Below are 24,897 nucleotides of genomic sequence, written 5' to 3' on the forward strand. Positions count from 1 at the left end.
AATTACTTTTGGGAGATAACGTGTCAAAATAACCTATAAAACAATAAAAAACTGTAATAGCGGTCTGTTTAGCCATGACAACAACCTTTTAAAAGTTACAAGGACTATATAACCCTTTCGAGACTAACACGACCTGAGCAAACTATAGCTTAACCTGCTACTAGTACGACCAGGGAGAATTGAGGTAAACTGGAGTTAAAATTTCATCATGTGCGACCTGCGGCCATGAAACTCTCCCATAGTCCCAGTGTGTGTAGAACATAATTTTTTCGCTGTTATCTGCCAAAATCAATCTTTCTGGGTAGTGCCGCCTCCTCGCTTGAATTTTTCATGATATATTAAGGTTTGAACGATCAAAATTCTATATTACTATTTTCACTACCATGTTTCTCTGCTAACTTGAGGCAAACTTTCCTCTCTTTTTGCTGCTCATTACCGGTGCCATTTCCTTGACTTTCTGTTCGTTATAACTACTATCATGAGTTTATTTACTTCAAACCAAAATATAAAAAAATGGACTCTTTTTCCTTTTGTGCTACTTAGAATTTACAAATGTATATAACGTTGTGCCGTGACATATCAAATAGTCTATAACCATTGTTAGAAACTAGTGAGAGAAATTGGGCAGTAACACTGATCATGCCCTGAACTATGAGAAAGAACAATACGACGGTTGACTAAAGTACACTTGATATTACATCATTTTGCAAAACCGCGAATAAAAATCTTACTGTCCCTATTGAATTTGGCGCCATTGGTTTTAGAATAATTAAAATGTTCCACTGCGAAGCGTGCCGGACACGAATGTGGATGTATCGTCTTTAGGAACCTTTTTAAAACGCAAAACTATACACGTATTCTCCCAAAAGTAATTAATGTAATGATAAAATGTTTTCGGGGAATGGAATTATGGTCGAAAAGCCGAGATAAGTAACTTTTTGAATTTGATTACCAGTAAAATAATTTATTTCAACGGAAAACGGTAATGGAACGTTGTTTTTTCTTAAGCATGCATTTAAGTTTCAATTAAAAAGAAAAACTAATATCTGATCCTTCAGACAAGTGATAACCTCAGTCTTATCGATACGTTTTAGGTCTTGATTCTAATCAAGACATTTTTGATTAATTTATAATGTTGCAATGCTTCAATAGCATCTAGATAAACAGCTAATGGGCTTGTGGCGCAATGGATAACGCGTCTGCCTACGGAGCAGAAGATTCCAGGTTCGAGTCCTGGCGAGCTCGGTATTAATATTTAAAGATGATAATTGAGTATAACGGAAGGGAAATTTATAATGTTGCAATGCTTCAATAGCATCTAGATAAACAGCTAACGGGCTTGTTGTGCAATGGATAACGCGTCTGCCTACGGAGCAGAAGATTCCAGGTTCGAGTTTCGGCAAGCTCGGTGTTTGTTTTAGTAAAAGCTCTTTATGCGTCATAAAAAATGCATAAATACAGTGTTTGGAAAAGTTGTTTATAATACGGAGCAAGAGCTTGTAGCGTAATGGATAAAGCGTCTGGCTTCGAAGCAGACGGTTCCAGGTTCGAGTCTTGGCAATCTCGGAATAAACATTTAAAGATGATTATTAGAGTACAACTTAGGAGAAATTTATAATATTGCAATGCCTCAATAGCATTTTGATCGACCTCTAACGGGCTTGTCGCGCAATGGATTACGCGTCTGCAACGGAGCAGAAGATTCCAGGTTCGAGTCCTGGCGAGCTCGTTGTTTGTTTTAGTGAAAGATCTATTATGCGTCATGAAAAATGCATAAATACAATGTATGGAGATGTTTTTTATAGTAGAAAGCAAGGGCTTGTAGCGTAATGGATTACGCGTCTGCCTGCGCAGCAGAAGATTCCAGGTTCGAGTCCTGGCGAGCTCGGTATTAACATTTAAAGATGATAATTAGAGTATAACGGAAGGGAAATTTATAATATTGCAATGCTTCAATAGCATCTAGATAAACAGCTAACGGGCTTGTGGCGCAATGGATAACGCGTCTGCCTACGGAGCAGAAGATTTCAGGTTCAAGTCCTGGAAAGCTCGGTCTTTATTTTAGTAAAAGATCTTTATGCGTCAAAAAAATGCATAAATACAATGTTTGGAAAAGTTGTTTATAATACGGAGCAAGAGCTTGTAGCGTAGTGGATAAAGCGTCTGGCTTCGAAGCAGAAGGTTCCAGGTTCGAGTCTTGGCAATCTCGGAATAAACATTTAAAGATGGTTATTAGAGTACAACGTAGGAGAAATTTAAAATATTGCAATACCTCTATAGCATTTTGATCGACCTCTAACGGGCTTGTCGCGCAATGGATTACGCGTCTGCAACGGAGCAGAAGATTCCAGGTTCGAGTCCTGGCGAGCTCGGTATTAACATTTAAGGATGATAATTAGAGTATAACGGAAGGCAAATTTATAATATTGCAATGCTTCAATAGCATCTAGATAAACAGCTAACGGGCTTGTGGCGCAATGGATAACGCGTCTGCCTACGGAGCAGAAAATTCCAGGTTCGAGTCCTGGCGAGCTCGGTATTAACATTTAAAGATGATAATTAGAGTATAACGGAAGGAAATTTATAATATTGCAATGCTTCAATAGCATCTAGATAAACAGCTAACGGGCTTGTGGCGCAATGGATAACGCGTCTGCCTTCGAAGCAGAAGATTCCAGGTTCGAGTCCTGGCAAGCTCGGTCTTTGTTTTAGTAAAAGATCTTTTATGCGTCATTAAACATGCATAAATACAATGTTTGGAAAAGTTTTTTATATTAGAGAGCAAGGGCTTGTAGCGTAATGGATAACGCGTCTGCCTTCGAAGCAGAAGATTCCAGGTTCGAGTCCTGACAAGCTCGGTGTTTGTTTTAGTGAAAGATCTTTTATGCGTCATAAAAAATGCATAAATACAATGTTTGGAAAAGTTTTTTATAGTAGAAAGCAAGGGCTTGTAGCGTAATGGATTACGCGTCTGCCTGCGGAGCAGAAGATTCCAGGTTCGAGTCCTGGCGGGCTCGGTATTAACATTTAAAGATGATAATTAGAGTATAACGGAAGGGAAATTTATAATATTGCAATGCTTCAATAGCATCTAGATAAACAGCTAACGGGCTTGTGGCGCAATGGATAACGCGTCTGCCTACGGAGCAGAAAATTCCAGGTTCGAGTCCTGGCGAGCTCGGTACTAACATTTAAAGATGATAATTAGAGTATAACGGAAGGGAAATTTATAATATTGCAATGCTTCAATAGCATCTAGATAAACAGCTAACGGGCTTGTGGCGCAATGGACAACGCGTCTGCCTACGGAGCAGAAGATTCCAGGTTCGAGTCCTGGCAAGCTCGGTGTTTGTTTTAGTGAAATATCTTTTATGCGTCATTAAAAATGCATAAATACAATGTTTGGAAAAGTTTTTTATATTAGAGAGCAAGGGCTTGTAGCGTAATGGATAACGCGTCTGCCGTCGAAGCAGAAGATTCCAGGTTCGAGTCCTGGCGAGCTCGGTATTAACATTTAAAGATGATAATTAGAGTATAACGGAAGGGAAATTTATAATGTTGCAATGCTTCAATAGCATCTAGATAAACAGCTAACGGGCTTGTGGCGCAATGGATAACGCGTCTGCCTACGGAGCAGAAGATTCCAGGTTCGAGTTTTGGCAAGCTCGGTGTTTGTTTTAGAAAAAGCTCTTTATGCGTCATAAAAAATGCATAAATACAGTGTTTGGAAAAGTGGTTTATAATACGGAGCAAGAGCTTGTAGCGTAATGGATAAAGCGTCTGGCTTTGAAGCAGACGGTTCCAGGTTCGAGTCTTAGCAATCTCGGAATAAACATTTGAAGATGATTATTAGAGTACAACGTAGGAGAAATTTATAATATTGCAATGCCTCAATAGCATTTTGATCGACCTCTAACGGGCTTGTCACGCAATGGATTACGCGTCTGCAACGGAGCAGAAGATTGCAGGTTCGAGTCCTGGCGAGCTCGGTGTTTGTTTTAGTGAAAGATCTATTATGCGTCATTAAAAATGCATAAATACAATGTTTGGAGAAGTTTTTATAGTAGAAAGCAAGGGCTTGTAGCGTAATGGATTACGCGTCTGCCTGCGGAGCAGAAGATTCCAGGTTCGAGTCCTGGCGAGCTCGGTATTAACATTTAAAGATGATAATTAGAGTATAACGGAAGGGAAATTTATAATATTGCAATGCTTCAATAGCATCTAGATAAACAGCTAACGGGCTTGTGGCGCAATGAATAACGCGTCTGCCTACGGAGCAGAAAATTCCAGGTTCGAGTCCTGGCGAGCTCGGTATTAACATTTAAAGATGATAAATAGAGTATAACGGAAGGGAAATTCATAATATTGCAATGCTTCAATAGAATCTAGATAAACAGCTAACGGGCTTGTGGCGCAATGGATGACGCGTCTGCCTACGGAGCAGAAGATTCCAGGTTCGTGTCCTGGCAAGCTCGGTGTTTGTTTTAGTAAAAGATCATTTATGCGTCATTAAAAATGCATAAATACAATGTTTGGAAAAGTTTTTTATATGAGAGAGCAAGGGCTTGTAGCGTAATGGATAACGAGTCTGCCTTCGAAGCAGAAGATTCCAGGTTCGAGTCCTGGCAAGCTCGGTGTTTGTTTTAGTGAAAGGTCTTTTATGCGTCATAAAAAATGCATAAATACAATGTTTGGAAAAGTTTTTTATAGTAGAAAGCAAGGGCTTGTAGCGTAATGGATAACGCGTCTTCCTTCGAAGCAGAAGATTCCAGGTTCGAGTCCTGGCGAGCTCGGTATTAATATTTAAAGATGATAATTGAGTATAACGGAAGGGAAATTTATAATGTTGCAATGCTTCAATAGCATCTAGATAAACAGCTAACGGGCTTGTGGCGCAATGGATAACGCCTCTGCCTACGTAGCAGAAGATTCCAGGTTCGAGTTTTGGCAAGCTCGGTGTTTGTTTTAGTAAAAGATCTTTATGCGTCATAAAAAATGCATAAATACAATGTTTGGAAAAGTTGTTTATAATACGGAGCAAGAGCTTGTAGCGTAGTGGATAAAGCGTCTGGCTTCGAAGCAGGAGGTTCCAGGTTCGAGTCTTGGCAATCTCGGAATAAACATATAAAGATGATTATTAGAGTACAACGTAGGAGAAATTTATAATATTGCAATGCCTCAATAGCATTTTGATCGACCTCTAACGGGCTTGTCGCGCAATGGATTACGCGTCTGCAACGGAGCAGAAGATTGCAGGTTCGAGTCCTGGCAAGCTCGGTATTAATATTTAAAGATGATAATTGAGTGTTAACGGAAGGGAAATTTATAATGTTGCAATGCTTCAATAGCATCTAGATAAACAGCTAACGGGCTTGTGGCGCAATGGATAACGCGTCTGCCTACGGATCAGAAAATTCCAGGTTCGAGTCCTGGTGAGATCGGTATTAACATTTAAAGATGATAATTAGAGTATAACGGAAGGGAAATTTATAATATTGCAATGCTTCAATAGCATCTAGATAAACAGCTAACGGGCTTGTGGCGCAATGGATAACGCGTCTGCCTACGGAGCAGAAGATTCCAGGTTCGAGTCCTGGCAAGCTCGGTGTTTGTTTTAGTGAAAGATCTTTTATGCGTCATAAAAAATGCATAAATACAATGTTTGGAGAAGTTTTTTTATAGTAGAAAGCAAGGGCTTGTAGCGTAATGGATTACGCGTCTGCCTGCGGAGCAGAAGATTCCAGGTTCGAGTCCTGGCGAGCTCGGTATTAACATTTAAAGATGATAATTAGAGTATAACGGAAGGGAAATTTATAATATTGCAATGCTTCAATAGAATCTAGATAAACAGCTAACGGGCTTGTGGCGCAATGGATGACGCGTCTGCCTACGGAGCAGAAGATTCCAGGTTCGTGTCCTGGCAAGCTCGGTGTTTGTTTTAGTAAAAGATCATTTATGCGTCATTAAAAATGCATAAATACAATGTTTGGAAAAGTTTTTTATATGAGAGAGCAAGGGCTTGTAGCGTAATGGATAACGAGTCTGCCTTCGAAGCAGAAGATTCCAGGTTCGAGTCCTGGCAAGCTCGGTGTTTGTTTTAGTGAAAGGTCTTTTATGCGTCATAAAAAATGCATAAATACAATGTTTGGAAAAGTTTTTTATAGTAGAAAGCAAGGGCTTGTAGCGTAATGGATAACGCGTCTTCCTTCGAAGCAGAAGATTCCAGGTTCGAGTCCTGGCGAGCTCGGTATTAATATTTAAAGATGATAATTGAGTATAACGGAAGGGAAATTTATAATGTTGCAATGCTTCAATAGCATCTAGATAAACAGCTAACGGGCTTGTGGCGCAATGGATAACGCCTCTGCCTACGTAGCAGAAGATTCCAGGTTCGAGTTTTGGCAAGCTCGGTGTTTGTTTTAGTAAAAGATCTTTATGCGTCATAAAAAATGCATAAATACAATGTTTGGAAAAGTTGTTTATAATACGGAGCAAGAGCTTGTAGCGTAGTGGATAAAGCGTCTGGCTTCGAAGCAGGAGGTTCCAGGTTCGAGTCTTGGCAATCTCGGAATAAACATATAAAGATGATTATTAGAGTACAACGTAGGAGAAATTTATAATATTGCAATGCCTCAATAGCATTTTGATCGACCTCTAACGGGCTTGTCGCGCAATGGATTACGCGTCTGCAACGGAGCAGAAGATTGCAGGTTCGAGTCCTGGCAAGCTCGGTATTAATATTTAAAGATGATAATTGAGTGTTAACGGAAGGGAAATTTATAATGTTGCAATGCTTCAATAGCATCTAGATAAACAGCTAACGGGCTTGTGGCGCAATGGATAACGCGTCTGCCTACGGATCAGAAAATTCCAGGTTCGAGTCCTGGTGAGATCGGTATTAACATTTAAAGATGATAATTAGAGTATAACGGAAGGGAAATTTATAATATTGCAATGCTTCAATAGCATCTAGATAAACAGCTAACGGGCTTGTGGCGCAATGGATAACGCGTCTGCCTACGGAGCAGAAGATTCCAGGTTCGAGTCCTGGCAAGCTCGGTGTTTGTTTTAGTGAAAGATCTTTTATGCGTCATAAAAAATGCATAAATACAATGTTTGGAGAAGTTTTTTTATAGTAGAAAGCAAGGGCTTGTAGCGTAATGGATTACGCGTCTGCCTGCGGAGCAGAAGATTCCAGGTTCGAGTCCTGGCGAGCTCGGTATTAACATTTAAAGATGATAATTAGAGTATAACGGAAGGGAAATTTATAATATTGCAATGCTTCAATAGCATCTAGATAAACAGCTAACGGGCTTGTGGCGCAATGGATAACGCGTCTGCCTACGGAGCAGAAAATTCCAGGTTCGAGTCCTGGCGAGATCGGTATTAACGTTTAAAGATGATAATTAGAGTATAACGGAAGGGAAATTTATAATATTGCAATGCTTCAATAGCATCTAGATAAACAGCTAACGGGCTTGTGGCGTAATGGATAACGCGTCTGCCTACGGAGCAGAAGATTCCAGGTTCGAATCCTGGCGAGCTCTGTATTAACATTTAAAGATGATAATTAGAGTATAACGGAAGGGAAATTTATATTATTGCAATGCTTCAATAGCATCTAGATAAACAGCTAACGGGCTTGCGGCGCAATGGATAACGCGTCTGCCTACGGAGCAGAAGATTCCAGGTTCGAGTCCTGGCAAGCTCGGTGTTTGTTTTAGTAAAAGATCTTTTATGCGTCATTAAAAATGCATAAATACAATGTTTGGAAAAGTTTTTTATATTAGAGAGCAAGGGCTTGAAGCGTAATGGATAACGCGTCTGCCTTCGAAGCAGAAGATTCCAGGTTCGAGTCCTGGCAAGCTCGGTGTTCATTTTAGTGAAAGATCTTTTATGCGTCATAAAAAATGCATAAATACAATGTTTGGAAAAGTTTTTTATAGTAGAAAGCAAGGGCTTGTAGCGTAATGGATTACGCGTCTGCCTGCGGAGCAGAAGATTCCAGGTTCGAGTCCTGGCGAGCTCGGTATTAACATTTAAAGATGATAATTAGAGTATAACGGAAGGGAAATTTATAATATTGCAATGCTTCAATAGCATCTAGATAAACAGCTAACGGGCTTGTGGCGCAATGGATAACGTGACTGCCTACGGAGCGGAAGATTCCAGGTTCGAGTCCTGGCAAGCTCGGAGTTTGTTTTAGTAAAAGATCTTTTATGCGTCATTAAAAATGCATAAATACAATGTTTGGAAAAGTTTTTTTATATTAGAGAGCAAGGGCTTGAAGCGTAATGGATAACGCGTCTGCCTTCGAAGCAGAAGATTCCAGGTTCGAGTCCTGGCAAGCTCGGTGTTTATTTTAGTGAAAGATCTTTTATGCGTCATAAAAAATGCATAAATACAATGTTTGGAAAAGTTTTTTATAGTAGAAAGCAAGGGCTTGTAGCGTAATGGATTACGCGTCTGCCTGCGGAGCAGAAGATTCCAGGTTCGAGTCCTGGCGAGCTCGGTATTAACATTTAAAGATGATAATTGAGTATAACGGAAGGGAAATTTGTAATGTTGCAATGCTTCAATAGCATCTAGATAAACAGCTAACGGTCTTGTGGCGTAATGGATAACGCGTCTGCCTACGGAGCAGAAGATTCCAGGTTCGAGTCCTGGCGAGCTCGGTTTAACATTTAAAGATGATAATTAGAGTATAACGGAAGGGAAATTTATAATATTGCAATGCTTCAATAGCATCTAGATAAACAGCTAGCGGGCTTGTGGCGCAATGGATAACGCGTCTGCCTACGGAGCAGAAGATTCCAGGTTCGAGTCCTGGTAAGATCGGTGTTTATTTTAGTAAAAGATCTTTTATGCGTCATTAAAAATGCATAAATGAAATGAAAAGAAATGAAAAGAATGTTTATTGTACATGAAATGGATTACGAGTCTGCCTTCGAAGCAGAAGATTCCAGGTTCGAGTCCTGGCGAGATCGGTATTAACATTTAAAGATGATAATTAGAGTATAACGGAAGGGAAATTTATATTATTGCAATGCTTCAATAGCATCTAGATAAACAGCTAACGGGCTTGCGGCGCAATGGATAACGCGTCTGCCTACGGAGCAGAAGATTCCAGGTTCGAGTCCTGGCAAGCTCGGTGTTTGTTTTAGTAAAAGATCTTTTATGCGTCATTAAAAATGCATAAATACAATGTTTGGAAAAGTTTTTTATATTAGAGAGCAAGGGCTTGAAGCGTAATGGATAACGCGTCTGCCTTCGAAGCAGAAGATTCCAGGTTCGAGTCCTGGCAAGCTCGGTGTTCATTTTAGTGAAAGATCTTTTATGCGTCATAAAAAATGCATAAATACAATGTTTGGAAAAGTTTTTTATAGTAGAAAGCAAGGGCTTGTAGCGTAATGGATTACGCGTCTGCCTGCGGAGCAGAAGATTCCAGGTTCGAGTCCTGGCGAGCTCGGTATTAACATTTAAAGATGATAATTAGAGTATAACGGAAGGGAAATTTATAATATTGCAATGCTTCAATAGCATCTAGATAAACAGCTAACGGGCTTGTGGCGCAATGGATAACGTGACTGCCTACGGAGCGGAAGATTCCAGGTTCGAGTCCTGGCAAGCTCGGAGTTTGTTTTAGTAAAAGATCTTTTATGCGTCATTAAAAATGCATAAATACAATGTTTGGAAAAGTTTTTTTATATTAGAGAGCAAGGGCTTGAAGCGTAATGGATAACGCGTCTGCCTTCGAAGCAGAAGATTTCAGGTTCGAGTCCTGGCGAGCTCGGTATTAATATTTAAAGATGATAATTGAGTATAACGGAAGGGAAATTTGTAATGTTGCAATGCTTCAATAGCATCTAGATAAACAGCTAACGGTGTTGTGGCGTAATGGATAACGCGTCTGCCTACGGAGCAGAAGATTCCAGGTTCGAGTCCTGGCGAGCTCGGTTTAACATTTAAAGATGATAATTAGAGTATAACGGAAGGGAAATTTATAATATTGCAATGCTTCAATAGCATCTAGATAAACAGCTAGCGGGCTTGTGGCGCAATGGATAACGCGTCTGCCTACGGAGCAGAAGATTCCAGGTTCGAGTCCTGGCAAGATCGGTGTTTATTTTAGTAAAAGATCTTTTATGCGTCATTAAAAATGCATAAATGAAATGAAAAGAAATGAAAAGAATGTTTATTGTACATGAAATGGATTACGCGTCTGCCTTCGAAGCAGAAGATTCCAGGTTCGAGTCCTGGCGAGATCGGTATTAACATTTAAAGATGATAATTAGAGTATAACGGAAGGGAAATTTATTTTATTGCAATGCTTCAATAGCATCTAGATAAACAGCTAACGGGCTTGCGGCGCAATGGATAACGCGTCTGCCTACGGAGCAGAAGATTCCAGGTTCGAGTCCTGGCAAGCTCGGTGTTTGTTTTAGTAAAAGATCTTTTATGCGTCATTAAAAATGCATAAATACAATGTTTGGAAAAGTTTTTTATATTTGAGAGCAAGGGCTTGAAGCGTAATGGATAACGCGTCTGCCTTCGTAGCAGAAGATTCCAGGTTCGAGTCCTGGCAAGCTCGGTGTTTATTTTAGTGAAAGATCTTTTATGCGTCATAAAAAATGCATAAATACAATGTTTGGAAAAGTTTTTTATAGTAGAAAGCAAGGGCTTGTAGCGTAATGGATTACGCGTCTGCCTGCGGAGCAGAAGATTCCAGGTTCGAGTCCTGGCGAGCTCGGTATTAACATTTAAAGATGATAATTAGAGTATAACGGTAGGGAAATTTATAATATTGCATTGCTTCAATAGCATATAGATAAACAGCTAACGGGCTTGTGGCGCAATGGATAAGGCGTCTGCCTACGGAGCAGAAAATTCCAGGGTCGAATCCTGGCGAGCTCGGTATTAGCATTTAAAGATGATAATTAGAGTATAACGGAAGGGAAATTTATAATATTGCAATGCTTCAATAGCATCTAGATAAACAGCTAACGGGCTTGTGGCGCAATGGATAACGTGACTGCCTACGGAGCGGAAGATTCCAGGTTCGAGTCCTGGCAAGCTCGGAGTTTGTTTTAGTAAAAGATCTTTTATGCTTCATTAAAAATGCATAAATACAATGTTTGGAAAAGTTTTTTATATTAGAGAGCAAGGGCTTGAAGCGTAATGGATAACGCGTCTGCCTTCGAAGCAGAAGATTCCAGGTTCGAGTCCTGGCAAGTTCGGTGTTTCATTTAGTGAAAGATCTTTTATGCGTCATAAAAAATGCATAAATACAATGTTTGGAAAAATTTTTTATAGTAGAAAGCAAGGGCTTGTAGCGTAATGGATAACGCGTCTGCCTTCGAAGCAGAAGATTCCAGGTTCGAGTCCTGGCGAGCTCGGTATTAACATTTAAAAATGATAATTAGAGTATAACGGAAGGGAAATTTATAATATTGCAATGCTTCAATAGCATCTAGATAAACAGCTAACGGGCTTGTGACGCAATGGATAACGCGTCTGCCTACGGAACAGAAGATTCCCGGTTCGAGTCCTGGCAAGATCGGTGTTTATTTTAGTAAAAGATCTTTTATGCGTCATTAAAAATGCATAAATACAATGTTTGGAAAAGTTTTTTATATTAGAGAGCAAGGGCTTGTAGCGAAATGGATAACGCCTCTGCCTTCGAAGCAGAAGATTCCAGGGTCGAGTCCTGGCAAGCTCGGTGTTTGTTTTAGTAAAAGATCTTTTATGCGTCATAAAAAAATGTATAAATACAATTTTAGGAAAAGTTTTTTATAGAAGAAAGCAAGAGCTTGTAGCGTAATGGATAACGCGTCTGCCTTCGAAGCAGAAGGTTCCAGGTTCGAGTCCTGGCGAGCTAAGTATTAATATTTATAGATGATAATTAGAGTATAACGTAAGGGAAATTTATAATATTGCAATGCTTCAATAGCATCGAGATAAACAGCTAACGGGCTTGTGGCGCAATGTAAAACGCGTCTGCCTACGGAGCAGAAGATTCCAGGTTCGAGTCCTGGCAAGCTCGGTGTTTGTTTTAGTGAAACATCTTTTATGCGTCATAAAAAATGCATAAATACAATGTTTGGAAAAGTTTTTTATAGTAGAAAGAAAGGGCTTGTAGCGTTATGGATAACGCGTCTGCCTTCGAAGCAGAAGATTCCAGGTTCGAGTCCTGGCGAGCTCGGCATTAATATTTAAAGATGATAATTAGGGTATAACGGAAGGGAAATTTATAATATTGCAATGCTTCAATAGCATCTAGATAAACAGCTAACGGGCTTGTGGCGCAATGGATAACGCGTCTGCCTACGAGCAGAAGATTCCAGGTTCGAGTCCTGGCAAGCTCGGTGTTTGTTTTAGTAAAAGATCTTTTAAGCGTCCTTAAAAATGCATAAATACAATGTTTGGAAAAGTTTTTTATATTAGAGAGCAAGGGCTTGTAGCGTTATGGATAACGCGTCTGCCTTCGAAGCAGAAGATTCCAGGGTCGAGTCCTGACAAGCTGGGTGTTTGTTTTAGTGAAAGATCTTTTATGCGTCATAAAAAATATATAAATACAATGTTTGGAAAAGCTTTTTATAGTAGAAAGCAAGGGCTTGTAGCGTAATGGATTACGCGTCTGACTGCGGAGCGAAAGATTCCAGGTTCGAGTCCTGGCGAGCTCGGTATTAACATTTAAAGATGATAATTAGAGTATAACGGAAGGGAAATTTATAATATTGCAATGCTTCAATAGCATATAGATAAACAGCTAACGGGCTTGTTGCGCAATGGATAAGGCGTCTGCCTACGGAGCAGAAAATTCCAGGGTCGAGTCCTGGCGAGCTCGGTATTAACATTTAAAGATGATAATTAGAGTATAACGGAAGGGAAATTTATAATATTGCAATGCTTCAATAGCATCTAGATAAACAGCTAACGGGCTTGTGGCGCAATGGATAACGTGACTGCCTACGGAGCGGAAGATTCCAGGTTCGAGTCCTGGCAAGCTCGGAGTTTGTCTTAGTAAAAGATCTTTTATGCGTCATTAAAAATGCATAAATGCAATGTTTGGAAAAGTTTTTTATAGTAGAAAGCAAGGGCTTGTAGCGTAATGGATTACGCGTCTGCCTGCGGAGCAGAAGATTCCAGGTTCGAGTCCTGGCGAGCTCGGTATTAACATTTAAAGATGATAATTAGAGTATAACGGAAGGGAAATTTATAATATTGCAATGCTTCAATAGCATCTAGATAAACAGCTAACGGGCTTGTGGCGCAATGGATAACGCGTCTGCCTACGGAGCAGAAGATTCCAGGTTCGAGTCCTGGCAAGCTCGGTGTTTGTTTTAGTAAAAGATCTTTTATGCGTCCTTAAAAATGCATAAATACAATGTTTGGAAAAGTTTTTTATATTAGAGAGCAAGGGCTAGTAGCGTAATGGATAACGCGTCTGCCTTCGAAGCAGAAGATTCCAGGGTCGAGTCCTGACAAGCTCGGTGTTTGTTTTAGTGAAAGATCTTTTATGCGTCATAAAAAATGCATAAATACAATGTTTGGAAAAGTTTTTTATGGTAGAAAGCAAGGGCTTGTAGCGTAATGGATAACGCGTCTGCCTTCGAAGCAGAAGATTTCAGGTTCGAGTCCTGGCGAGCTCGGTATTAATATTTAAAGATGATAATTGAGTATAACGGAAGGGAAATTTGTAATGTTGCAATGCTTCAATAGCATCTAGATAAACAGCTAACGGTCTTGTGGCGTAATGGATAACGCGTCTGCCTACGGAGCAGAAGATTCCAGGTTCGAGTCCTGGCGAGCTCGGTATTAACATTTAAAGATGATAATTAGAGTATAACGGAAGGGAAATTTATAATATTGCAATGCTTCAATAGCATCTAGATAAACAGCTAGCGGGCTTGTGGCGCAATGGATAACGCGTCTGCCTACGGAACAGAAGATTCCAGGTTCGAGTCCTGGCAAGATCGGTGTTTATTTTAGTAAAAGATCTTTTATGCGTCATTAAAAATGCATAAATACAATGTTTGGGAAAGTTTTTTATATTAGAGAGCAAGGGCTTGTAGCGTTATGGATAACGCGTCTGCCTTCGAAGCAGAAGATTCCAGGGTCGAGTCCTGACAAGCTCGGTGTTTGTTTTAGTGAAAGATCTTTTATGCGTCATAAAAAATATATAAATACAATGTTTGGAAAAGCTTTTTATAGTAGAAAGCAAGGGCTTGTAGCGAAATGGATTACGCGTCTGCCTGCGGAGCAGAAGATTCCAGGTTCGAGTCCTGGCGAGCTCGGTATTAACATTTAAAGATGATAAATAGAGTATAACGGAAGGGAAATTTATAATATTGCAATGCTTCAATAGCATCTAGATAAACAGCTAGCGGGCTTGTGGCGCAATGGATAACGCGTCTGCCTACGGAGCAGAAGATTCCTGGTTCGAGTCCTGGCAAGCTCGGTGTTTGTTTTAGTAAAAGATCTTTTATGCGTCATTAAAAATGCATAAATACAATGTTTGGAAAAGTTTTTTTATAGTAGAAAGCAAGGGCTTGTAGCGTAATGGATTACGCGTCTGACTGCGGAGCAGAAGATTCCAGGTTCGAGTCCTGGCGAGCTCGGTATTAACATTTAAAGATGATAATTAGAGTATAACGAAAGGGAAATTTATAATATTGCAATGCTTCAATAGCATCTAGATAAACAGCTATAGCATCTAGATAAACAGCTAACGGGCTTGTGGCGCAATGGATAACGCGTCTGCCTACGGAGCAGAAGATTCCAGGTTCGAGTCCTGACAAGCTGGGTGTTTGTTTTAGTAAAAGATCTTTTATGCGTCCTTAAAAATGCATAAATACAATGTTTGGAAAAGTTTTTTATATTAGAGAGCAAGGGCTTGTAGCGTTATGGATAACGCGTCTGCCTTCGAAGCAGAAGATTCAAGGGTCGAGTCCTGACAAGCTGAGTGTTTGTTTTAGTGAAAGATCTTTTATGCGTCATAAAAAATATATAAATACAATGTTTGGAAAAGCTTTTTATAGTAGAAAGCAAGGGCTTGTAGCGTAATGGATTACGCGTCTGACTGCGGAGCAGAAGATTCCAGGTTCGAGTCCTGGCGAGCTCGGTATTAACATTTAAAGATGATAATTAGAGTATAACGGAAGGGAAATTTATAATATTGCAATGCTTCAATAGCATATAGATAAACAGCTAACGGGCTTGTGGCGCAATGGATAAGGCGTCTGCCTACAGAGCAGAAAATTCCAGGGTCGAGTCCTGGCGAGCTCGGTATTAACATTTAAAGATGATAATCTGGGAGCACGGCAGTGCTCCCAGCCAAGTCGAGCACTGACATCCTTTTCTCGAAGCAACTCGTGGCACTTTTAAGCCCACTGTAACTTCGTGACGGATACAGGTAAAAGTCTGAAATTTTGCTTGCCGCGAGGACTGTCAATCGTAGCTATAGTGTCCAAATTTCAAGTTCCTACCCTATATACTTTTCGAAATATCGCAGGTGAAATTTACCTTATTTTGTCACTCACTCACTCACTCACCGATCATCAAAATTCTAAGGTACTTCTAGAGGAGATAGAAACTTAAAATTCAGGATTTAGTTTTCATTTATTTTATAAAGCACAGAAAAATTAAAACATCCCGAAATTTTTATAAAATTGTTATTAAGTTCTTTATTTTAAAACTAGATGGCGCTGCCGTCTTTTCAACAGAAATAGTGTGTGTTCTTGATGAAAGGACGTAATGGTCCAAAGCTAACCGAAAGTTAAATATATATTAAAGCTAATAGGAGTAGTAGTTTAATAGAAATGTGTCGTAACTGATGCTACATTCTTTTATTAGGATATCGCGTACTATCTTTATTGCATATTCTCTGCGGGTCGAAAGGGATAATTCAGCGTAAATATGGACAAACGTTAGCGATTATATTGGCAAACGAATTACCACGAGAGGGTCTTGTTTTAATATAACTACCGAAGTATAACGAGAGGGTCTACAAAAAGAAGTGAGATCCTAAGAAAAACATTAACATGTACAAAAATGGGCCAAGCCTCGCTTCGTTCCCTCTCCGCCGTAAAAAGTTCTGAGATCCCATGTAAAGCCAAGTCTGCCTTTGGTTCTCATTCAATCGCCAATTGAACAATTATGTTATAAATTAAGTCCTTTTCCTAATTAATAACCAATATTCTTTGACTCTATCATTATTATACATCTTTGTTCGTATCAAAAATATCGTGACTTGGCAAGCGCAGGTGTACATAAGGTTATGCATAACTCGCCTTATAAACTTGTAAATAGGTTTATGCATGACTCATCTTATAAACTTGTACATATCCCCTCGACCATAAACGATTTAGTGAATATCCCCTCGACTTCCTTTTATTATTACTTATCTGCGATTGCCAAGTCACGATATTTTTGATACGAACAAAGATGTATAATAATGATAGAGTCAAAGAATATTGGTTATTAATTAGGAAAAGGACTTAATTTATAACATAATTGTTCAATTGGCGATTGAATGAGAACCAAAGGCAGACTTGGCTTTACATGGGATCTCAGAACTTTTTACGGCGGAGAGGGAACGAAGCGAGGCTTGGCCCATTTTTGTACATGTTAATGTTTTTCTTAGGATTAGAGTATAACGGAAGGGAAATTTATAATATTGCAATGCTTCAATAGCATCTAGATAAACAGCTAACGGGCTTGTGGCGCAATGGATAACGTGACTGCCTACGGAGCGGAAGATTCCAGGTTCGAGTCCTAGCAAGCTCGGAGTTTGTTTTAGTAAAAGATCTTTTATGCGTCATTAAAAATGCATAAATACAATGTTTGGAAAAGTTTTTTAAATTAGAGAGCAAGGGCTTGAAGCGTAATGGATAACGCGTCTGCCTTCGAAGCAGAAGATTCCAGGTTCGAGTCCTGGCAAGCTCGGTGTTTATTTTAGTGAAAGATCTTTTATGCGTCATAAAAAATGCATAAATACAATGTTTGGAAAAGTTTTTTATGGTAGAAAGCAAGGGCTTGTAGCGTACTGGATAACGCGTCTGCCTTCGAAGCAGAAGATTTCCGGTTCGAGTCCTGGCGAGCTCGGTATTAATATTTAAAGATGATAATTGAGTATAACGGAAGGGAAATTTGTAATGTTGCAATGCTTCAATAGCATCTAGATAAACAGCTAACGGTCTTGTGGCGTAATGGATAACGCGTGTGCCTACGGAGCAGAAGATTCCAGGTTCGAGTCCTGGCGAGCTCGGTATTAACATTTAAAGATGATAATTAGAGTATAACGGAAGGGAAATTTATAATATTGCAATGCTTCAATAGCATCTAGATAAACAGCTAGCGGGCTTGTGGCGCAATGGATAACGCGTCTGCCTACGGAGCAGAAGATTCCAGGTTCGAGTCCTGGCAAGATCGGTGTTTATTTTAGTAAAAGATCTTTTATGCGTCATTAAAAATGCATAAATGAAATGAAAAGAAATGAAAAGAATGTTTATTGTACATGAAATGGATTACGCGTCTGCCTGCGGAGCAGAAGATTCCAGGTTCGAGTCCTGGCGAGCTCGGTATTAACATTTAAAGATGATAATTATAGTATAACGGAATGGAAATTTATAATATTGCAATGCTTCAATAGCATCTAGATAAACAGCTAGCGGGCTTGTGGCGCAATGGATAACGCGTCTGCCTACGGAGCAGAAGATTCCAGGTTCGAGTCCTGGCAAGCTCGGTGTTTGTTTTAGTAAAAGATCTTTTATGCGTCATTAAAAATGCATAAATACAATGTTTGGAAAAGTTTTTTTATATTAGAGAGCAAGGGCTTGTAGCGTAATGGATAACGCCTCTGCATTCGAAGCAGAAGATTCCAGGGTCGAGTCCTGACAAGTTCGGTGTTTGTTTTAGTGAAAGATCTTTTATGCGTCTTAAAAAATGCATAAATACAATGTTTGGAAAAGTTTTTTATAGTAGAAAGCAAGGGCTTGTAGCGTAATGGATTACGCGTCTGCCTTCGAAGCAGAAGATTCCAGGTTCGAGTCGTGGCGAGATCGGTATTAACATTTAAAGATGATAATTAGAGTATAACGGAAGGGAAATTTATATTATTGCAATGCTTCAATAGCATCTAGATAAACAGCTAACGGGCTTGTGGCGCAATGGATAACGCGTCTGCCTACGGAGCAGAAGATTCCAGGTTCGAGTCCTGGCAAGCTCGGTGTTTGTTTTAGTAAAAGATCTTTTATGCGTCATTAAAAATGCATAAATACAATGTTTGGAAAAGTTTTTTTATATTAGAGAGCAAGGGCTTGTAGCGTAATGGATAACGCGTCTGCCTTCGAAGCAGAAGATTCCAGGTTCGAGTCCTGGCGAGCTCGGTATTAATATTTAAAGATGATAATTGAGTATAACGGAAGGGAAATTTATAATGTTGCAATGCTTCAATAGCATCTAGATAAATAGTTAACAGGCTTGTGGCGCAATGGATAACGCGTCTGCCTACGGAGCAGAAAATTCCAGGTTCGAGTCCTGGCGAGCTCGGTATTAACATTTAAAGATGATAATTAGAGTATTACGGAAGGGAAATTTAAAATATTGCAATGCTTCAATAGCATCTAGATAAACAGCTAACGGGCTTGTGGCGCAATGGATAACGCGTCTCCCTACGGAGCAGAAGATTCCAGGTTCGAGTCCTGGCAAGCTCGGAGTTTGTTTTAGTAAAAGATCTTTTATGCGTCATTAAAAATGCATAAATACAATGTTTGGAAAAGTTTTTTATATTAGAGAGAAAGGGTTTGTAGCGTAATGGATAACGCGTATGCCTTCGAAGCAGACGATTCCAGGTTCGAGTCCTGGCGAGCTCGGTAATAATAATAATAATAATAATAATAATAATCTAAGCTTGGTCTATGAAGGGATTTCCACACTAAGCCTGTGGCTTGTTTACAGGTGGGTCCCTTTACAATGCATAGAGGGGTGGTGGCTAGCCCCTATGCCACAGCTAACCTACAGCGCCCTATACTAACTATTGCCGTTAACCTCTGCAAGTTTTGATGGAAAGGAGAAACCGGGTTAGACCGCGGAGGAAAACTCCTTTCAACAAGCGGGGAGAGAACTTGCAAACTCTACGCAGAAGGATTTGTTCCCAGATTTTCACCCGGTGCCACAGTCCGGGTTCGAACCCGGGATCCTCTTGCTGCGAGGCGAAAGCGCTAGCCGCTACGCCACCCCACCTTTAACATTTAAAGATGATAATTAGAGTATAACGGAAGGGAAATTTATAATATTGCAATGCTCCAATAGCATATAGATGAACAGCTAACGGGCTTGTGGCGCAATGGATAACGCTTCTGCCTACGGAGCAGAAAATTCCAGGTTCGAGTCCTGGCGAGCTCGGTATTAACGTTTAAAGATGATATTTAGAGTATAACGGAAGGGAAATTTATAATATTGCAATGCTTCAATAGCATCTAGATAAACAGCTAACGGGCTTGTGGCGCAATGGATAACGCGTCTGCCTACGGAGCAGAAGATTCCAGGTTCGAGTCCTGGCAAGCTCGGAGTTTGTTTTAGTAAAAGATCTTTTATGCGTCATTAAAAATGCATAAATACAATGTTTGGAAAAGTTTTTTATATTAGAGAGAAAGGGTTTGTAGCGTAATGGATAACGCGTATGCCTTCGAAGCAGAAGATTCCAGGTTCGAGTCCTGGCAAGCTCGGTGTTTATTTTAGTGAAAGATCTTTTATGCGTCATAAAAAGTGCATAAATACAATGTTTGGAAAAGTTTTTTATAGTAGAAAGCAAGGGCGTGTAGCGTAATGGATTACGCGTCTGCCTGCGGAGCAGAAGATTCCAGGTTCGAGTCCTGGCGAGCTCGGTATTAACATTTAAAGATGATAATTAGAGTATAACGGAAGGGAAATTTATAATATTGCAATGCTTCAATAGCATCTAGATAAACAGCTAACGGGGTTGTGGCGCAATGGATAACGCGTCTGCCTACGGAGCAGAAAATTCCAGGTTCGAGTCCTGGCGAGCTCGGTATTAACATTTAAAGATGATAATTAGAGTATAGCGGAAGGGAAATTTATAATATTGCAATGCTTCAATAGCATCTAGATAAACAGCTAACGGGCTTGTGGCGCAATGGATAACGCGTCTGCCTACGGAGCAAAAAATTCCAGGTTCGAGTCCTGGCGAGCTTGGTATTAACATTTAAAGATGATAATTAGAGTATAACGGAAGGGAAATTTATAATATTGCAATGCTTCAATAGCATTTTGATCGACCTCTAACGGGCTTGTCGCGCAATGGATTACGCGTCTGCAACGGAGCAGAAAATTCCAGGTTCGAGTCCTGGCGAGCTCGGTATTAACATTTAAAGATGATAATTAGAGTATAACGGAAGGGAAATTTATAATATTGCAATGCTTCAATAGCATCTAGATAAACAGCTAAAGGGCTTGTGGCGCAATGGATAACGCTTCTGCCTACGGAGCAGAAAATTCCAGGTTCGAGTCCTGGCGAGCTCGCTATTAACGTTTAAAGATGATATTTAGAGTATAACGGAGGGGAAATTTATAATATTGCAATGCTTCAATAGCATCTAGATAAACACCTAACGGGCATGTGGCGCAATGGATAACGCGTCTGCCTACGGAGCAGAAGATTCCAGGTTCGAGTCCTGGCAAGCTCGGAGTTTGTTTTAGTAAAAGATCTTTTATGCGTCATTAAAAATGCATAAATACAATGTTTGGAAAAGTCTTTTATATTAGAGAGAAAGGGTTTGTAGCGTAATGGATAACGCGTCTGCCTTCGAAGCAGAAGATTCCAGGTTCGAGTCCTGGCAAGCTCGGTGTTTATTTTAGTGAAAGATCTTTTATGCGTCATAAAATATGCATAAATACAATGTTTGGAAAAGTTTTTTATAGTAGAAAGCAAGGGCTTGTAGCGTAATGGATTACGCGTCTGCCTGCGCAGCAGAAGATTCCAGGTTGAGTCCTGGCGACCTCGGTATTAACATTTAAAGATGATAATTAGAGTATAACGCAAGGGAAATTTATAATATTGCAATGCTTCAATAGCATCTAGATAAACAGCTATCGGGGTTGTGGCGCAATGGATAACGCGTCTGCCTACGGAGCAGAAAATTCCAGGTTCGAGTCCTGGCGAGCTCGGTATTAACATTTAAAGATGATAATTAGAGTATAACGGAAGGGAAATTTATAATATTGCAATGCTTCAATAGCATCTAGATAAACAGCTAACGGGCTTGTGGCGCAATGGATAACGTGACTGCCTACGGAGCGGAAGATTCCAGGTTCGAGTCCTGGCAAGCTCGGTGTTTATTTTAGTGAAAGATCTTTTATGCGTCATAAAAAATGCATAAATACAATGTTTGGAAAAGTTTTTTATAGTAGAAAGCAAGGGCTTGTAGCGTAATGGATTACGCGTCTGCCTGCGGAGCAGAAGATTCCAGGTTCGAGTCCTGGCGAGCTCGGTATTAACATTAAAAGATGATAATTAGAGTATAACGGAAGGGAAATTTATAATATTGCAATGCTTCAATAGCATCTGGATAAACAGCCAACGGGCTTGTGGCGCAATGGATAACGCGTCTGCCTACGGAGCAGAAGATTCCAGGTTCGAGTCCTGGCAAGCTCGGTGTTTGTTTTAGTAAAAGATCTTTTATGCGTCCTTAAAAATGCATAAATACAATGTTTGGAAAAGTTTTTTTATATTAGAGAGCAAGGGCTAGTAGCGTAATGGATAACGCGTCTGCCTTCGAAGCAGAAGAGTCCAGGGTCGAGTCCTGACAAGCTCGGTGTTTGTTTTAGGGAAAGATCTTTTATGCGTCATAAAAAATGCATAAATACAATGTTTGGAAAAGTTTTTTATGGTAGAAAGCAAGGGCTTGTAGCGTAATGGATAACGCGTCTGCCTTCGAAGCGGAAGATTTCAGGTTCGAGTCCTGGCGAGCTCGGTATTAATATTTAAAGATGATAATTGAGTATAACGGAAGGGAAATTTGTAATGTTGCAATGCTTCAATAGCATCTAGATAAACAGCTAACGGGCTTGTGGCGTAATGGATAACGCGTCTGCCTACGGAGCAGAAGATTCCAGGTTCGAGTTCTGGCGAGCTCGGTATTAACATTTAAAGATGATAATTAGAGTATAACGGAAGGGAAATTTATAATATTGCAATGCTTCAATAGCATCTAGATAAACAGCTAACGGGCTTGTGGCGCAATGGATAACGCGTCTGCCTACGGAGCAGAAAATTCCAGGGTCGAGTCCTGGCGAGCGCGGTATTAACATTTAAAGATGATAATTAGAGTATAACGGAAAGGGAAAAATATAATATTGCAATGCTTCAATAGCATCTAGATAAACAGCTAACGGGCTTGTGGCGCAATGGATAACGTGACTGCCTACGGAGCGGAAGATTCCAGGTTCGAGTCCTGGCAAGCTCGGTGTTTATTTTAGTGAAAGATCTTTTATGCGTCATAAAAAATGCATAAATACAATGTTTGGAAAAGTTTTTTATAGTAGAAAGCTAGGGCTTGTAGCGTAGTGGATTACGCGTCTGCCTGCGGAGCAGAAGATTCCAGGTTCGAGTCCTGGCGAGCTCGGTATTAACATTAAAAGATGATATTTAGAGTATAACGGAAGGGAAATTTATAATATTGCAATGCTTCAATAGCATCTGGATAAACAGCCAACGGGCTTGTGGCGCAATGGATAACGCGTCTGCCTACGGAGCAGAAGATTCCAGGTTCGAGTCCTGGCAAGCTCGGTGTTTGTTTTAGTAAAAGATCTTTTATGCGTCCTTAAAAATGCATAAATACAATGTTTGGAAAAGTTTTTTTATATTAGAGAGCAAGGGCTAGTAGCGTAATGGATAACGCGTCTGCCTTCGAAGCAGAAGATTCCAGGGTCGAGTCCTGACAAGCTCGGTGTTTGTTTTAGGGAAAGATCTTTTATGCGTCATAAAAAATGCATAAATACAATGTTTGGAAAAGTTTTTTATGGTAGAAAGCAAGGGCTTGTAGCGTAATGGATAACGCGTCTGCCTTCGAAGCGGAAGATTTCAGGTTCGAGTCCTGGCGAGCTCGGTATTAATATTTAAAGATGATAATTGAGTATAACGGAAGGGAAATTTGTAATGTTGCAATGCTTCAATAGCATCTAGATAAACAGCTAACGGGCTTGTGGCGTAATGGATAACGCGTCTGCCTACGGAGCAGAAGATTCCAGGTTCGAGTTCTGGCGAGCTCGGTATTAACATTTAAAGATGATAATTAGAGTATAACGGAAGGGAAATTTATAATATTGCAATGCTTCAATAGCATCTAGATAAACAGCTAACGGGCTTGTGGCGCAATGGATAACGCGTCTGCCTACGGAGCAGAAAATTCCAGGGTCGAGTCCTGGCGAGCTCGGTATTAACATTTAAAGATGATAATTAGAGTATAACGGAAGGGAAATTTATAATATTGCAATGCTTCAATAGCATCTAGATAAACAGCTAACGGGCTTATGGCGCAATGGATAACGTGACTGCCTACGGAGCGGAAGATTCCAGGTTCGAGTCCTGGCAAGCTCGGTGTTTATTTTAGTGAAAGATCTTTTATGCGTCATAAAAAATGCATAAATACAATGTTTGGAAAAGTTTTTTATAGTAGAAAGCAAGGGCTTATAGCGTAATGGATTACGCGTCTGCCTGCGGAGCAGAAGATTCCAGGTTCGAGTCCTGGCGAGCTCGGTATTAACATTTAAAGATGATAATTAGAGTATAACGGAAGGGAAATTTATAATATTGCAATGCTTCAATAGCATCTGGATAAACAGCTAACGGGCTTGTGGCGCAATGGATAACGCGTCTGCCTACGGAGCAGAAGATTCCAGGTTCGAGTCCTGGCAAGCTCGGTGTTTGTTTTAGTAAAAGATCTTTTATGCGTCCTTAAAAATGCATAAATACAATGTTTGGAAAAGTTTTTTATATTAGAGAGCAAGGGCTAGTAGCGTAATGGATAACGCGTCTGCCTTCGAAGCAGAAGATTCCAGGGTCGAGTCCTGACAAGCTCGGTGTTTGTTTTAGTGAAAGATCTTTTATGCGTCATAAAAAATGCATAAATACAATGTTTGGAAAAGTTTTTTATGGTAGAAAGCAAGGGCTTGTAGCGTAATGGATAACGCGTCTGCCTTCGAAGCGGAAGATTTCAGGTTCGAGTCCTGGCGAGCTCGTTATTAATATTTAAAGATGATAATTGAGTATAACGGAAGGGAAATTTGTAATGTTGCAATGCTTCAATAGCATCTAGATAAACAGCTAACGGGCTTGTGGCGCAATGGATAACGCGTCTGCCTACGGAGCAGAAGATTCCAGGTTCGAGTCCTGGCAAGCTCGGTGTTTGTTTTAGTAAAAGATCTTTTATGCGTCCTTAAAAATGCATAAATACAATGTTTGGAAAAGTTTTTTATATTAGAGAGCAAGGGCTAGTAGCGTAATGGATAACGCGTCTGCCTTCGAAGCAGAAGATTCCAGGGTCGAGTCCTGACAAGCTCGGTGTTTGTTTTAGTGAAAGATCTTTTATGCGTCATAAAAAATGCATAAATACAATGTTTGGAAAAGTTTTTTATGGTAGAAAGCAAGGGCTTGTAGCGTAATGGATAACGCGTCTGCCTTCGAAGCGGAAGATTTCAGGTTCGAGTCCTGGCGAGCTCGGTATTAATATTTAAAGATGATAATTGAGTATAACGGAAGGGAAATTTGTAATGTTGCAATGCTTCAATAGCATCTAGATAAACAGCTAACGGGCTTGTGGCATAATGGATAACGCGTCTGCCTACGGAGCAGAAGAATCCAGGTTCGAGTTCTGG

The 24,897-nt window shown here is 40.0% G+C and overlaps 1 long non-coding RNA gene and 69 other non-coding genes across 70 annotated transcripts; all 70 read left to right on the plus strand.

Moving 5' to 3' along the window:
• The first annotated feature begins 1,172 nt into the window (after window positions 1-1,172).
• TRNAR-ACG (transfer RNA arginine (anticodon ACG)) lies at window positions 1,173-1,245 on the plus strand. The gene has a single exon. It is a non-coding gene; the product is annotated as a tRNA-Arg (tRNA).
• Window positions 1,246-1,815: 570 nt separating this feature from the next.
• Window positions 1,816-1,888, plus strand: TRNAR-GCG (transfer RNA arginine (anticodon GCG)). The gene has a single exon. It is a non-coding gene; the product is annotated as a tRNA-Arg (tRNA).
• A 575-nt stretch (window positions 1,889-2,463) lies between these two features.
• TRNAR-ACG (transfer RNA arginine (anticodon ACG)) lies at window positions 2,464-2,536 on the plus strand. The gene has a single exon. It is a non-coding gene; the product is annotated as a tRNA-Arg (tRNA).
• Window positions 2,537-2,626: 90 nt separating this feature from the next.
• TRNAR-UCG (transfer RNA arginine (anticodon UCG)) lies at window positions 2,627-2,699 on the plus strand. The gene has a single exon. It is a non-coding gene; the product is annotated as a tRNA-Arg (tRNA).
• Window positions 2,700-2,785: 86 nt separating this feature from the next.
• On the plus strand, window positions 2,786-2,858 carry TRNAR-UCG (transfer RNA arginine (anticodon UCG)). Its single transcript has one exon. It is a non-coding gene; the product is annotated as a tRNA-Arg (tRNA).
• An 86-nt stretch (window positions 2,859-2,944) lies between these two features.
• TRNAR-GCG (transfer RNA arginine (anticodon GCG)) lies at window positions 2,945-3,017 on the plus strand. The gene has a single exon. It is a non-coding gene; the product is annotated as a tRNA-Arg (tRNA).
• Window positions 3,018-3,108: 91 nt separating this feature from the next.
• Window positions 3,109-3,181, plus strand: TRNAR-ACG (transfer RNA arginine (anticodon ACG)). Its single transcript has one exon. It is a non-coding gene; the product is annotated as a tRNA-Arg (tRNA).
• A 91-nt stretch (window positions 3,182-3,272) lies between these two features.
• Window positions 3,273-3,345, plus strand: TRNAR-ACG (transfer RNA arginine (anticodon ACG)). The gene has a single exon. It is a non-coding gene; the product is annotated as a tRNA-Arg (tRNA).
• An 86-nt stretch (window positions 3,346-3,431) lies between these two features.
• On the plus strand, window positions 3,432-3,504 carry TRNAR-UCG (transfer RNA arginine (anticodon UCG)). Its single transcript has one exon. It is a non-coding gene; the product is annotated as a tRNA-Arg (tRNA).
• A 570-nt stretch (window positions 3,505-4,074) lies between these two features.
• TRNAR-GCG (transfer RNA arginine (anticodon GCG)) lies at window positions 4,075-4,147 on the plus strand. Its single transcript has one exon. It is a non-coding gene; the product is annotated as a tRNA-Arg (tRNA).
• A 414-nt stretch (window positions 4,148-4,561) lies between these two features.
• On the plus strand, window positions 4,562-4,634 carry TRNAR-UCG (transfer RNA arginine (anticodon UCG)). The gene has a single exon. It is a non-coding gene; the product is annotated as a tRNA-Arg (tRNA).
• An 86-nt stretch (window positions 4,635-4,720) lies between these two features.
• Window positions 4,721-4,793, plus strand: TRNAR-UCG (transfer RNA arginine (anticodon UCG)). The gene has a single exon. It is a non-coding gene; the product is annotated as a tRNA-Arg (tRNA).
• A 739-nt stretch (window positions 4,794-5,532) lies between these two features.
• Window positions 5,533-5,605, plus strand: TRNAR-ACG (transfer RNA arginine (anticodon ACG)). The gene has a single exon. It is a non-coding gene; the product is annotated as a tRNA-Arg (tRNA).
• An 87-nt stretch (window positions 5,606-5,692) lies between these two features.
• On the plus strand, window positions 5,693-5,765 carry TRNAR-GCG (transfer RNA arginine (anticodon GCG)). Its single transcript has one exon. It is a non-coding gene; the product is annotated as a tRNA-Arg (tRNA).
• A 250-nt stretch (window positions 5,766-6,015) lies between these two features.
• On the plus strand, window positions 6,016-6,088 carry TRNAR-UCG (transfer RNA arginine (anticodon UCG)). The gene has a single exon. It is a non-coding gene; the product is annotated as a tRNA-Arg (tRNA).
• An 86-nt stretch (window positions 6,089-6,174) lies between these two features.
• TRNAR-UCG (transfer RNA arginine (anticodon UCG)) lies at window positions 6,175-6,247 on the plus strand. Its single transcript has one exon. It is a non-coding gene; the product is annotated as a tRNA-Arg (tRNA).
• A 739-nt stretch (window positions 6,248-6,986) lies between these two features.
• Window positions 6,987-7,059, plus strand: TRNAR-ACG (transfer RNA arginine (anticodon ACG)). The gene has a single exon. It is a non-coding gene; the product is annotated as a tRNA-Arg (tRNA).
• Window positions 7,060-7,146: 87 nt separating this feature from the next.
• Window positions 7,147-7,219, plus strand: TRNAR-GCG (transfer RNA arginine (anticodon GCG)). Its single transcript has one exon. It is a non-coding gene; the product is annotated as a tRNA-Arg (tRNA).
• A 255-nt stretch (window positions 7,220-7,474) lies between these two features.
• On the plus strand, window positions 7,475-7,547 carry TRNAR-ACG (transfer RNA arginine (anticodon ACG)). The gene has a single exon. It is a non-coding gene; the product is annotated as a tRNA-Arg (tRNA).
• Window positions 7,548-7,638: 91 nt separating this feature from the next.
• On the plus strand, window positions 7,639-7,711 carry TRNAR-ACG (transfer RNA arginine (anticodon ACG)). Its single transcript has one exon. It is a non-coding gene; the product is annotated as a tRNA-Arg (tRNA).
• An 86-nt stretch (window positions 7,712-7,797) lies between these two features.
• On the plus strand, window positions 7,798-7,870 carry TRNAR-UCG (transfer RNA arginine (anticodon UCG)). Its single transcript has one exon. It is a non-coding gene; the product is annotated as a tRNA-Arg (tRNA).
• An 86-nt stretch (window positions 7,871-7,956) lies between these two features.
• On the plus strand, window positions 7,957-8,029 carry TRNAR-GCG (transfer RNA arginine (anticodon GCG)). Its single transcript has one exon. It is a non-coding gene; the product is annotated as a tRNA-Arg (tRNA).
• Window positions 8,030-8,280: 251 nt separating this feature from the next.
• TRNAR-UCG (transfer RNA arginine (anticodon UCG)) lies at window positions 8,281-8,353 on the plus strand. The gene has a single exon. It is a non-coding gene; the product is annotated as a tRNA-Arg (tRNA).
• An 86-nt stretch (window positions 8,354-8,439) lies between these two features.
• TRNAR-GCG (transfer RNA arginine (anticodon GCG)) lies at window positions 8,440-8,512 on the plus strand. Its single transcript has one exon. It is a non-coding gene; the product is annotated as a tRNA-Arg (tRNA).
• Window positions 8,513-8,602: 90 nt separating this feature from the next.
• TRNAR-ACG (transfer RNA arginine (anticodon ACG)) lies at window positions 8,603-8,675 on the plus strand. The gene has a single exon. It is a non-coding gene; the product is annotated as a tRNA-Arg (tRNA).
• A 90-nt stretch (window positions 8,676-8,765) lies between these two features.
• On the plus strand, window positions 8,766-8,838 carry TRNAR-ACG (transfer RNA arginine (anticodon ACG)). Its single transcript has one exon. It is a non-coding gene; the product is annotated as a tRNA-Arg (tRNA).
• Window positions 8,839-9,078: 240 nt separating this feature from the next.
• On the plus strand, window positions 9,079-9,151 carry TRNAR-ACG (transfer RNA arginine (anticodon ACG)). The gene has a single exon. It is a non-coding gene; the product is annotated as a tRNA-Arg (tRNA).
• Window positions 9,152-9,237: 86 nt separating this feature from the next.
• TRNAR-UCG (transfer RNA arginine (anticodon UCG)) lies at window positions 9,238-9,310 on the plus strand. Its single transcript has one exon. It is a non-coding gene; the product is annotated as a tRNA-Arg (tRNA).
• An 86-nt stretch (window positions 9,311-9,396) lies between these two features.
• On the plus strand, window positions 9,397-9,469 carry TRNAR-GCG (transfer RNA arginine (anticodon GCG)). Its single transcript has one exon. It is a non-coding gene; the product is annotated as a tRNA-Arg (tRNA).
• A 577-nt stretch (window positions 9,470-10,046) lies between these two features.
• Window positions 10,047-10,119, plus strand: TRNAR-ACG (transfer RNA arginine (anticodon ACG)). The gene has a single exon. It is a non-coding gene; the product is annotated as a tRNA-Arg (tRNA).
• A 240-nt stretch (window positions 10,120-10,359) lies between these two features.
• TRNAR-ACG (transfer RNA arginine (anticodon ACG)) lies at window positions 10,360-10,432 on the plus strand. The gene has a single exon. It is a non-coding gene; the product is annotated as a tRNA-Arg (tRNA).
• A 245-nt stretch (window positions 10,433-10,677) lies between these two features.
• TRNAR-GCG (transfer RNA arginine (anticodon GCG)) lies at window positions 10,678-10,750 on the plus strand. The gene has a single exon. It is a non-coding gene; the product is annotated as a tRNA-Arg (tRNA).
• A 414-nt stretch (window positions 10,751-11,164) lies between these two features.
• Window positions 11,165-11,237, plus strand: TRNAR-UCG (transfer RNA arginine (anticodon UCG)). Its single transcript has one exon. It is a non-coding gene; the product is annotated as a tRNA-Arg (tRNA).
• Window positions 11,238-11,323: 86 nt separating this feature from the next.
• TRNAR-UCG (transfer RNA arginine (anticodon UCG)) lies at window positions 11,324-11,396 on the plus strand. The gene has a single exon. It is a non-coding gene; the product is annotated as a tRNA-Arg (tRNA).
• A 410-nt stretch (window positions 11,397-11,806) lies between these two features.
• Window positions 11,807-11,879, plus strand: TRNAR-UCG (transfer RNA arginine (anticodon UCG)). Its single transcript has one exon. It is a non-coding gene; the product is annotated as a tRNA-Arg (tRNA).
• A 91-nt stretch (window positions 11,880-11,970) lies between these two features.
• On the plus strand, window positions 11,971-12,043 carry TRNAR-ACG (transfer RNA arginine (anticodon ACG)). The gene has a single exon. It is a non-coding gene; the product is annotated as a tRNA-Arg (tRNA).
• Window positions 12,044-12,129: 86 nt separating this feature from the next.
• Window positions 12,130-12,202, plus strand: TRNAR-UCG (transfer RNA arginine (anticodon UCG)). Its single transcript has one exon. It is a non-coding gene; the product is annotated as a tRNA-Arg (tRNA).
• An 895-nt stretch (window positions 12,203-13,097) lies between these two features.
• Window positions 13,098-13,170, plus strand: TRNAR-GCG (transfer RNA arginine (anticodon GCG)). Its single transcript has one exon. It is a non-coding gene; the product is annotated as a tRNA-Arg (tRNA).
• A 91-nt stretch (window positions 13,171-13,261) lies between these two features.
• Window positions 13,262-13,334, plus strand: TRNAR-ACG (transfer RNA arginine (anticodon ACG)). Its single transcript has one exon. It is a non-coding gene; the product is annotated as a tRNA-Arg (tRNA).
• A 245-nt stretch (window positions 13,335-13,579) lies between these two features.
• Window positions 13,580-13,652, plus strand: TRNAR-UCG (transfer RNA arginine (anticodon UCG)). Its single transcript has one exon. It is a non-coding gene; the product is annotated as a tRNA-Arg (tRNA).
• Window positions 13,653-13,742: 90 nt separating this feature from the next.
• Window positions 13,743-13,815, plus strand: TRNAR-ACG (transfer RNA arginine (anticodon ACG)). The gene has a single exon. It is a non-coding gene; the product is annotated as a tRNA-Arg (tRNA).
• Window positions 13,816-14,224: 409 nt separating this feature from the next.
• TRNAR-GCG (transfer RNA arginine (anticodon GCG)) lies at window positions 14,225-14,297 on the plus strand. The gene has a single exon. It is a non-coding gene; the product is annotated as a tRNA-Arg (tRNA).
• A 91-nt stretch (window positions 14,298-14,388) lies between these two features.
• On the plus strand, window positions 14,389-14,461 carry TRNAR-ACG (transfer RNA arginine (anticodon ACG)). The gene has a single exon. It is a non-coding gene; the product is annotated as a tRNA-Arg (tRNA).
• An 854-nt stretch (window positions 14,462-15,315) lies between these two features.
• LOC149630275 (uncharacterized) lies at window positions 15,316-16,496 on the plus strand. Its single transcript, XR_016374189.1, has 2 exons — window positions 15,316-15,415; window positions 15,515-16,496. It is a non-coding gene; the product is annotated as an uncharacterized LOC149630275 (long non-coding RNA).
• Window positions 16,497-16,874: 378 nt separating this feature from the next.
• Window positions 16,875-16,947, plus strand: TRNAR-UCG (transfer RNA arginine (anticodon UCG)). The gene has a single exon. It is a non-coding gene; the product is annotated as a tRNA-Arg (tRNA).
• Window positions 16,948-17,360: 413 nt separating this feature from the next.
• Window positions 17,361-17,433, plus strand: TRNAR-ACG (transfer RNA arginine (anticodon ACG)). The gene has a single exon. It is a non-coding gene; the product is annotated as a tRNA-Arg (tRNA).
• A 240-nt stretch (window positions 17,434-17,673) lies between these two features.
• TRNAR-ACG (transfer RNA arginine (anticodon ACG)) lies at window positions 17,674-17,746 on the plus strand. Its single transcript has one exon. It is a non-coding gene; the product is annotated as a tRNA-Arg (tRNA).
• Window positions 17,747-18,156: 410 nt separating this feature from the next.
• Window positions 18,157-18,229, plus strand: TRNAR-ACG (transfer RNA arginine (anticodon ACG)). The gene has a single exon. It is a non-coding gene; the product is annotated as a tRNA-Arg (tRNA).
• Window positions 18,230-18,316: 87 nt separating this feature from the next.
• Window positions 18,317-18,389, plus strand: TRNAR-UCG (transfer RNA arginine (anticodon UCG)). The gene has a single exon. It is a non-coding gene; the product is annotated as a tRNA-Arg (tRNA).
• Window positions 18,390-18,643: 254 nt separating this feature from the next.
• On the plus strand, window positions 18,644-18,716 carry TRNAR-ACG (transfer RNA arginine (anticodon ACG)). The gene has a single exon. It is a non-coding gene; the product is annotated as a tRNA-Arg (tRNA).
• Window positions 18,717-19,334: 618 nt separating this feature from the next.
• On the plus strand, window positions 19,335-19,407 carry TRNAR-ACG (transfer RNA arginine (anticodon ACG)). The gene has a single exon. It is a non-coding gene; the product is annotated as a tRNA-Arg (tRNA).
• A 91-nt stretch (window positions 19,408-19,498) lies between these two features.
• TRNAR-ACG (transfer RNA arginine (anticodon ACG)) lies at window positions 19,499-19,571 on the plus strand. Its single transcript has one exon. It is a non-coding gene; the product is annotated as a tRNA-Arg (tRNA).
• Window positions 19,572-19,657: 86 nt separating this feature from the next.
• Window positions 19,658-19,730, plus strand: TRNAR-UCG (transfer RNA arginine (anticodon UCG)). The gene has a single exon. It is a non-coding gene; the product is annotated as a tRNA-Arg (tRNA).
• An 86-nt stretch (window positions 19,731-19,816) lies between these two features.
• On the plus strand, window positions 19,817-19,889 carry TRNAR-GCG (transfer RNA arginine (anticodon GCG)). The gene has a single exon. It is a non-coding gene; the product is annotated as a tRNA-Arg (tRNA).
• Window positions 19,890-20,471: 582 nt separating this feature from the next.
• On the plus strand, window positions 20,472-20,544 carry TRNAR-ACG (transfer RNA arginine (anticodon ACG)). Its single transcript has one exon. It is a non-coding gene; the product is annotated as a tRNA-Arg (tRNA).
• A 91-nt stretch (window positions 20,545-20,635) lies between these two features.
• On the plus strand, window positions 20,636-20,708 carry TRNAR-ACG (transfer RNA arginine (anticodon ACG)). Its single transcript has one exon. It is a non-coding gene; the product is annotated as a tRNA-Arg (tRNA).
• Window positions 20,709-20,794: 86 nt separating this feature from the next.
• On the plus strand, window positions 20,795-20,867 carry TRNAR-UCG (transfer RNA arginine (anticodon UCG)). Its single transcript has one exon. It is a non-coding gene; the product is annotated as a tRNA-Arg (tRNA).
• A 572-nt stretch (window positions 20,868-21,439) lies between these two features.
• On the plus strand, window positions 21,440-21,512 carry TRNAR-GCG (transfer RNA arginine (anticodon GCG)). The gene has a single exon. It is a non-coding gene; the product is annotated as a tRNA-Arg (tRNA).
• Window positions 21,513-21,603: 91 nt separating this feature from the next.
• TRNAR-ACG (transfer RNA arginine (anticodon ACG)) lies at window positions 21,604-21,676 on the plus strand. The gene has a single exon. It is a non-coding gene; the product is annotated as a tRNA-Arg (tRNA).
• A 246-nt stretch (window positions 21,677-21,922) lies between these two features.
• Window positions 21,923-21,995, plus strand: TRNAR-UCG (transfer RNA arginine (anticodon UCG)). The gene has a single exon. It is a non-coding gene; the product is annotated as a tRNA-Arg (tRNA).
• Window positions 21,996-22,085: 90 nt separating this feature from the next.
• Window positions 22,086-22,158, plus strand: TRNAR-ACG (transfer RNA arginine (anticodon ACG)). Its single transcript has one exon. It is a non-coding gene; the product is annotated as a tRNA-Arg (tRNA).
• A 415-nt stretch (window positions 22,159-22,573) lies between these two features.
• Window positions 22,574-22,646, plus strand: TRNAR-GCG (transfer RNA arginine (anticodon GCG)). The gene has a single exon. It is a non-coding gene; the product is annotated as a tRNA-Arg (tRNA).
• A 91-nt stretch (window positions 22,647-22,737) lies between these two features.
• TRNAR-ACG (transfer RNA arginine (anticodon ACG)) lies at window positions 22,738-22,810 on the plus strand. Its single transcript has one exon. It is a non-coding gene; the product is annotated as a tRNA-Arg (tRNA).
• A 246-nt stretch (window positions 22,811-23,056) lies between these two features.
• TRNAR-UCG (transfer RNA arginine (anticodon UCG)) lies at window positions 23,057-23,129 on the plus strand. The gene has a single exon. It is a non-coding gene; the product is annotated as a tRNA-Arg (tRNA).
• A 90-nt stretch (window positions 23,130-23,219) lies between these two features.
• On the plus strand, window positions 23,220-23,292 carry TRNAR-ACG (transfer RNA arginine (anticodon ACG)). Its single transcript has one exon. It is a non-coding gene; the product is annotated as a tRNA-Arg (tRNA).
• Window positions 23,293-23,706: 414 nt separating this feature from the next.
• Window positions 23,707-23,779, plus strand: TRNAR-GCG (transfer RNA arginine (anticodon GCG)). Its single transcript has one exon. It is a non-coding gene; the product is annotated as a tRNA-Arg (tRNA).
• A 91-nt stretch (window positions 23,780-23,870) lies between these two features.
• On the plus strand, window positions 23,871-23,943 carry TRNAR-ACG (transfer RNA arginine (anticodon ACG)). The gene has a single exon. It is a non-coding gene; the product is annotated as a tRNA-Arg (tRNA).
• A 245-nt stretch (window positions 23,944-24,188) lies between these two features.
• On the plus strand, window positions 24,189-24,261 carry TRNAR-UCG (transfer RNA arginine (anticodon UCG)). Its single transcript has one exon. It is a non-coding gene; the product is annotated as a tRNA-Arg (tRNA).
• Window positions 24,262-24,351: 90 nt separating this feature from the next.
• On the plus strand, window positions 24,352-24,424 carry TRNAR-ACG (transfer RNA arginine (anticodon ACG)). The gene has a single exon. It is a non-coding gene; the product is annotated as a tRNA-Arg (tRNA).
• Window positions 24,425-24,669: 245 nt separating this feature from the next.
• On the plus strand, window positions 24,670-24,742 carry TRNAR-UCG (transfer RNA arginine (anticodon UCG)). The gene has a single exon. It is a non-coding gene; the product is annotated as a tRNA-Arg (tRNA).
• Window positions 24,743-24,897: the final 155 nt, after the last annotated feature.

This window comes from Phalangium opilio, unplaced genomic scaffold, assembly GCF_054372755.1.
Source record: "Phalangium opilio isolate 3A_F unplaced genomic scaffold, DU_Popi_V2 ptg000103l_1, whole genome shotgun sequence".
Taxonomy (NCBI): Eukaryota; Metazoa; Arthropoda; class Arachnida; order Opiliones; family Phalangiidae; genus Phalangium; species Phalangium opilio.